This window comes from Phaseolus vulgaris, chromosome 10 (assembly GCF_051622355.1).
Source record: "Phaseolus vulgaris cultivar YP4 chromosome 10, ASM5162235v1, whole genome shotgun sequence".
Lineage (NCBI taxonomy): Eukaryota > Viridiplantae > Streptophyta > Magnoliopsida > Fabales > Fabaceae > Phaseolus > Phaseolus vulgaris.
The window spans coordinates 42,706,722-42,715,137 of record NC_143507.1 but is presented as its reverse complement, the minus strand read 5'-3'; positions in this window follow the sequence as shown (position 1 = coordinate 42,715,137).

The following is an 8,416-nucleotide window of genomic DNA, read 5'->3' as shown; positions in this document are numbered from 1 at the left end:
CTCTGTGGATCCATTACCCTATTCTCCCGCTCCCGCTATTGCCACTTGGCGTCCGTCACATGCCAGACACGGAAAACAGAATCCCCGTTTTTCCTCCTCTCGTGGCGGTCGCAGTCATTCCCGTTCCTCTTACTCCACAGGTTCGCGTTCTTCGGTTCGAGCTCCTTTCACTCTAACTCAATCCTCGAATTCTTGGTCCATGGCTCTTATTACTTGCCAAATCTGCAAAAAAGACTGGGCACTCTGCCGAACACTGCTGGCACAGGTATGATCAATCCGCATCTCAATCTCCTAGTGCTCACTTCTCTCAACTATCCATCTCTGAAAATGCGTCAAGCACTGCTTCTCTTTTGGGTGCTCCTTCCTCTGTTGATGACCCTCTCTGGTACCCGGATAGCGGTACTACGCATCACATAATAAATAATTCTTCAGTTTACTCTGACAAGCAACCCTATGATGGCACTGATCTTGTCAAAATGGGTAGTGGAAAAGGTTTGTTCATATCTCACATAGGTTCTGCGAATTTTCTTCCTTCTACTTCAAATAAACCTCTCTTTTTAACAGATTTGCTCCATGTTCCATCAATTACAAAGAATCTTCTTAGTGTTTCAAAGTTTTGCCGTGATAACAATGTTATTTTTGAGTTTCATTCCAACAGTTGTTATGTTCTTGATCAGGAAACCAAGCGTGTTCTTCTACAAGGTTATCTTAAAGACAGCTTGTACATTTTCTCTGATCTTCATTCTTTGTCATCCTGTTCTGTTCATTCAATGTCTTTTATTGCTGAACCTATCTCTGTAAATCAATGGCACGAACGTTTTGGACATTGTAGCTTTAATATTCTCAAAAAGATTTTGGCATCTTGTGATATATTTGTTTCAAATAATATTGTGTTTTGTTCTTCATGTGTGCGTGGTAAGTGCCACCAACTTCCTTTCTATAATTCTACTCATACCTATTCTCAACCTTTACGATTAATTTACACTGATGTGTGGGGTCCTACTTCTGTTTTGGTTTCCAATGGAGCTAGATATTACGTCTCGTTTGTTGATGCATATTCAAAATTTACTTGGTTATATCTTATTCATCATAAATCTCAGGTTAAAAATGTGTTTAAAACTTTTAAAAACCTTGTTGAAAATCAAACTGGATATAAGATTCATGCTTTACAATCTGACAATGCAAAAGAATATCTCTCTTTAACCTCCTATCTTCAAGAATGTGGAATTAATCACCGTCTCTCATGTCCTTACACTCATGAGCAAAACGGTTATGTTGAAAGGAAACATCGGCATATTGTTGATATGGGTCTCACTTTGCTTAGCACTGCCTCTCTTCCCCTTAAGTTTTGGGCTGAGGCTTTTGTTGCTGCGGTTCATACCATCAATGTCCTTCCTACGGATGTTCTTAAAGGTGATAATCCTTATAATATGTTGTTTAAACATCCACCAAATTACAAGAAATTCAAGGTGTTTGGGTGTGCATGTTATCCTAACTTGCGTCCTTACAATCAATATAAATTTGTTTTTCGTTCTACTTGTTGCTTGTTTCTTCGATATAGTATACGTCATGCAGGTTACATTTGTCTTACTCAAGATGGAAAGACTATTGTCTCACGTCATGTTGTGTTCGATGAAAAGTCTTTTCCTTACAAAGATCATCCTAGTAAATTTGTGGTTTCCTCAGGTAGTGCCCAGGAACCCATCCCTACTGCTCCAACTCTTTCTGTTATTCATCCTCCACATACTGATAATATTTTATCTGATAATGATACTCATTCTATCACTCATGCCTCTTCTATTACTCCTTCTATTTTATCTTCTGCACCCCCTACTAACATTCCTTTCAGGTCCCCTGGTCTCTCTCCTCACACGACACACTCTGAATTTGCTTCTATTCCCGTTGTTGCTCATCCAACCAATACACACCCTATGGTTACCCGTGCAAAGGTAGGTGTTCACAAACCAAATGTGTATCATGCTGTTGTCCTCTCTCTTCCCCTTATTCCCACCTCTCTCAAAGAAGCTATTGCATCTCCTGTCTGGCTCCAAGCCATGCGTGAAGAATACGATGCTCTTCTTTCAAACAAGACATGAACGTTAACTCCTCTACCACCTGGAGCTCCTCTAGTGGGCTGTAAATGGATTTTCAAAACAAAGCTTAATGCAGATGGCTCTCTTCAACGGTGCAAAGCTCGTCTTGTTGCCAAAGGATTCCATCAAACAGCTGGTATAGATTATGCAGAAACCTTCAGCCCGATTGTCCGTCATTCCACCATTCGGCTTGTTTTAGCACATGTTGTGTCCTCTCGTTGGTCTATACGACAGATTGACATCAATAATGCCTTCCTCAACGGTGATCTACAAGAATGTGTCTTCATGCAACAACCACCAGGTTTTAACACCACTACACCGCACCTTGTCTGTCAACTCAACAAAGCCATCTATGGTTTGAAACAAGCGCCTCGCTCCTGGTTCTTGAAGTTAAGTACTACTCTTTTCCATCTTGGTTTTAAACCCACTAAGAGTGATACATCTCTTTTTGTTAAATATACTTCTACCTCATCTCTTTTTGTATTAGTTTATGTTGATGACATTCTAATTACTGGATCCTTTAACACTGAAATTTCCTCTCTTATTTCTAACCTTCATTCCTTTTTTCCTTTGAAGGATTTGGGTCCTCTACATAATTTTTTAGGCATCCAAATTACTTACACAGCAAGTGGGAACATGCATTTGTCCCAATCTCAATACATACGTGTGCTTCTACAGCGTACAAACATGATGGCCTCAAAACCCTACCCCACTCCCATGGTTTCCACCACTTGCCTCCGACAGAATTCCTCAGAAATATTCAGTGATCCAACTCTTTATCGCTCCGTCGTGGGTACCCTTCAGTACTTGCTTGTCACTCGTCTTGAACTTTCGTACTCCGTCAATAAGGTTGCTCAATTTATGCATTCTCCTCAACTCCATCATTGGCAAGCTGTGAAGCGTATCCTTCGGTATTTAGCTGGAACAATTGATCATGGTCTTCTTTTACATCACCAATCCTCTTCCTTCATCAAAGCCTTCTCTGATGCTGATTGGGGTGTAGATCCTGATGATCGAAAGTCCACTTCTGGTTTTTGCGTCTATTTGGGTTCAAATCTCATCTCCTGGTTAACACACAAACAGAAAACTGTTTCTCGAAGTAGTACAGAGGCTGAATATAGAGCAATTGCAGCTGTCATGACTAAGATTCTTTGGCTTAAATCTCTTCTTCATGAGCTCCACATACAAACACCTCCTCCTCAGATTTTTTTCTGACAATCTTGGAGCTGTGCTTTTAAGTGCAAATCCTGTCATGCACTCCAAGTCCAAGCATTTTGAGTTTGATCTCCACTTTGTCAGAGACAATGTACAGAATCGTATGGTTAAACTTATTCACATTCCTGGCCATTTTCAAGTAGCCGATCCTCTCACCAAACCTGTCTCTGGTTCTACCTTTCTTCATGTACGTCATAAACTCAAAGTTGTCCCCAATCCAACTATAAGTTTAAGGGAGGGTGTTAGACCTGCAGTTACGTAACTGCTTTATGCATTCTGTTTCTACATGGATATACATATATATATATAACTGTATAAAGATAACAGTTTTATATTCATAAATCATATTCTCTCTACTTCTTAGAATGGCCACGTGCTCATCATAATATTGATAAAAGAAAATTAGATAAAAAGAAGAAAAGAACGAAAAAATAAAAGTTTTTTTAATGACGTCACTGTCACTTTTCAGATTCAACGTGAATTGAGTAAATTATTGGAAGATGTTCAAGGTAGCGAAGCATCACGTAAGGAAGCAGTGTGACAGGTGGTTGTGACTTGGGCAAAATAAAATCTGTACTTTCTTTAGTTGTTCTACAATTGTTGAAATCTAGCAGTGTTGCAATAATTCTCTTTTTGATGCAATAATTTAGGATCTTCATACCCATACTTAGAGAAATCCTTTTCTTTTTATGCTCACTTACCAGTTGAACAAGTCTTTGGGTTTTAAGGGTAGTAGAGACTCTTAATTTATAGAAGCAAATAGTGTTTTTCTTTGGTAATAATACATTAACTCACATTTCTTATATAACCATATTACAACTCTTAATATTATTATTTTAATATTTTTTATATTATTTAATTTCAAACTTATTTTTTATTATATATATTTATTTTTAAATTCATCACATTGTATACAACTCCATATATTATTAAAGTATCACTTTCTTTTTCTTAATTTATTTTGTATTGATGTTGACTTAATTAAGAGCGTTTTCACGGATTAAATCATCCTTGAAGTATCTTTATTATTCTATTTATTATTCTATTAATTTATTGTTAATAAAAAAACATCCAACTGTATAATTGTTTTGAAATTGAAAATTCAACAATAAAATTGTTCTTTATCGAACAACTGGTCTGAAATTAAAAATTCAACAATAAAACTGCTCTTTATTTAATAATTGAAATTCAAAATTAACAACAAAATAATGAAATGGCCAAAAACCTAAAATAATTCAATAAAATAAAATGTGAACAGCAAAAGATAATTATGAAAAAATTATCACTTTATATATAAATATAGATATAAATTATAATATATTATAACATTCAAAACTACATGTACGATTTTTTTTTCGTTTGAGTTAAAATATTCATTAATATTTTAATCATTTACACAAATTTATAATTTATAATTTTTTGAAATATTTTGCATTTTGCTTGTAGTTTCATTAAGAAGGTTTTTTCTATTTTTTAAATTTTTATTATTATAAATATTTATATTTATTGTGAGTGTAGGATGAAGTAAGGATGTCAAAATATCATCACCATTTAATCTTTGAGTGGGGCAAACATTCTTAGGCGCTTATACAGGGAGGGATGACGTGGGTGTTTTGGGTTTTTCATTTTTTAGTTACCAACATTTTATTTGTATAAGGATTGAGACATCTCTAAAATGTCTCATTTTAATTCTTTTTTATTCTTTGTTGAAAAAAAAATATGTCCTACTTTTATTTATGAAATTTGCTATGAATTAATCACGAACGTTGTTACTTCTTTTTTTTTTACTATTGTCTATATAATAAAACATGCACTATAGGAAATCATGAAATAGAAATCAATTTTAGAGACAAAAGATAATTAGTTGTTATAATGACTAAATTAAAAACCATTTTAAAGACTAAAAAAAAATTTAAATAGTTTCTAAATTGGTATCTAATTACCTACCGATGTTTTAACTACCAATTTATTTAGATTCTAAATTTGATAGCAAAAACTTTGGTAGCTAATTAAATACCAATTTAAAAACTCTTTAGCAATAATAAAAACTAATTTATAAACTATTTTTTTTTAATTTTTAAAATGGTCTCTAATTTAGACACTATAGTAATTAATTATTATTTTTTCTAAAATATGTTTCTATTTCATGATTTTATTGTAGCGATAAAAATATAACTAAAATTGTAAAAGAATTAAATATAAAAGAAATATATATTTATAAAAAAATAAAAAATTAACTATGTTAATAAAAAATTAACTATATTAATAATATAAATATTAAAATAATAATAATATTTAAAATTAATTTACAAAATAATAATATTAATTAAAATAAATTTTTAAAATAATGTTAATAAATATTAATTAAAATAATGATAATAAATATTAATTAAATAATTTAGTAATAATTAAATAAATTTAATAAATAATATTATTATTATTTATTATTTATTTTATTTTATTTGTATCAAATATTTAATAATATTATTATTGATAATAATTACTTTTCCAATGACGTGTGCATATCCAATTCCTTTCAGTTCATTAATTCTTTGTGGACAAAAGGCAATTCATAAATAATTTTCAAAACTCAACGTTAAAATAATTTTTAAAATTAAAAAAAATTATAAATAATTAAAATATTAATATTTATTGAATATATTATCCTAAATTTAATTGTTTGAGCGTGTAACCGAGTAGTCTTTCCGTTACCTGCTTTAATTTAAACTGTCTTTTTCTTTTTCATGACAATTTTCTTCTTCTCTCCTTTCCATGCTTAGTTCATTAAACTATCTTTTTCTGTTGCTTCACAATGCATGCACGTAACTTTGTTTTTTCTCTTTTTTATTGTTGTTTATTGTAAATTATTTTTAAATTTTTTATGTAATAATTATTAGATTGTCTCTTTCTCTCATTTATTGTAAATATTTTTCAAAAAATTTATATAATAGTTATTAAATTAAATTAGTTAATTAATTGTTTATTTTTAAGATTAAATAATATAATAAAATTTAAAGTAATATCACAAATTGAATTTCATGACTGTAAACTGTTTATGTTGGCTTTGTATTTGATTATCCCTTCTTACAACTTATCCAAAGCTCAATTCCACGTTAATAATATAAATCATATAAAATTCTTTGTGTTGGGTTGGGTATTTGAACTGGTTTGTCTTCTTTAAATATTTTAGAAATTGTATATGAGTTGAAATATTTTTTTTATTCAATTTTATTCTTTTGATAAAAAAAAATCATTACATTATATAAAGTTAGTTAAATGTCTTTTTTACTAATAAAAAATTAATTGAATTAAAGGATACACTTCACCTTCCATACAAAAAATCAACATTAATTTCCTATCAAAGCACAGGTACTCTAGTAACAAATCACAAACTCCCAGCCCACTAAAGGTCCACAACATACCCGAATGATATTTGACTATTCTCGAAGTTGTATATAACATGTTTTTGAGTGAATGTGGTTAGGTGATATAACATGGACTGTTTCTTCCTGCACATCTATATCTTCTTCTATCACCTCCATACACAACATGAAATTACATTTTTATCTTTTTTGTCACCCTCATAGACTAGTTTTCGGATTATATAATCTGGAACACATTTGAAAAAAGACTTATGGATTACATAATCCGGAAGATAAATAAGACTTCCAGATTATATAATCCATAAAGTGATCATGCATCTCAAAAAAGGCTTCCGGATTACATAATCTGGAAACTAATTATAAATTTGAAAAATGACTTCCGGATTATGTAATCCGAAATATTATAGAGGGGCATTTTTGGAAATTCGAAAATTTATGGAGGTGAAAGAAGAAAGTATGGAGGTGCAGGAAGAAACAGTTTACAACATGTTTTTGAGTAAAGTGTGGTTAGGTGGAGGATTTGATGGATGTTGCTAGTAATTACCTTATACGGTCAAATATGATTTTGATGTACTCATTTATTTAATTCCCCAAGAAAGAAAAGGCTTAATCCTAGTTAACGATGTTTTGAATTATTATTATATTATTGTGCTTGTTTATAGTGTTAAATTGAAAAAAAAAAACTAAGTTTTAGGATGTCATTTGGTGGCATAACTATTGATAGTTGTTTTCTTCAAAATGGCATGGATCAACCCACTCGTAGTCCGGACTGTCAGACGTGAGGTCGACCATCGAACCACTCACATCTCTCACACCACCAAATGTGGTGTGAGTGTGCTCAGAAGATGCAGAACTCAAACGAACTTTAGAAGACCCAGTAAGAGAAACTATTATTAACCTTAATGGAAGAACTAACATAAGGAAGAAGTTTGAACATACGCTCGACACTCGGACCATGCTTGCTCAACTTAGAGACAGAGAAGAAGTAGTAAACACTACAAGAAAATCATGAAATAGAAACCAATTTTTAGAGACCAAAATAATTAGTTACAATAGGAACTAAAATAGAGACCATTTTAGAAACTAACAAAAAAATTGGTTTCTAAATTAGTTTCTATTATTTTCTATTATTGTTAAATAGTTTCTAAATTGGTATCTAATTAGCAACTAAGGTTTTAGATACCAATTATTTAGTTTCTAAATTTAGTCTCTAAAACCTTGGTTGCTAATTAGATACCAATTTAGAAACTATTTAACAATAATAAAAAATAATAGAAACTAATTTAGAAACCAAATTTCTTTTTAGTTTCTAAAATGGTTTCTAATTTAGTTACTATTGCAACTAATTATTTTGGTATCTAAAAATTGGTTTCTATTTCATGATTTTCTTGTAGTGAAACGTTACAAATTCATCTTGCATTTCTATATATAGAACAACGGTGAAGAGAGAGAATAAGACGTTCGCTCCTCTGCATTGTTGGATCTCTTCCCATCTAAAGGTGTGTAGCGCTCGACATATGAAACGACATCGTTTGTCAACCGTTACATCTATAGATCAAACAGTACACGACTTCAAACAGTGGGTTGAAGCGACGAGCGTCATGTCCTTGGCAAGCGCATTTAATGTCCCATCACATCTCACCTCGGGGTACCCAATGATCACATTCCCGAGGCACCCAAGGGTCACATTTTGACTCTTTAGAAGCTAACAATTCTTCTAGCCTT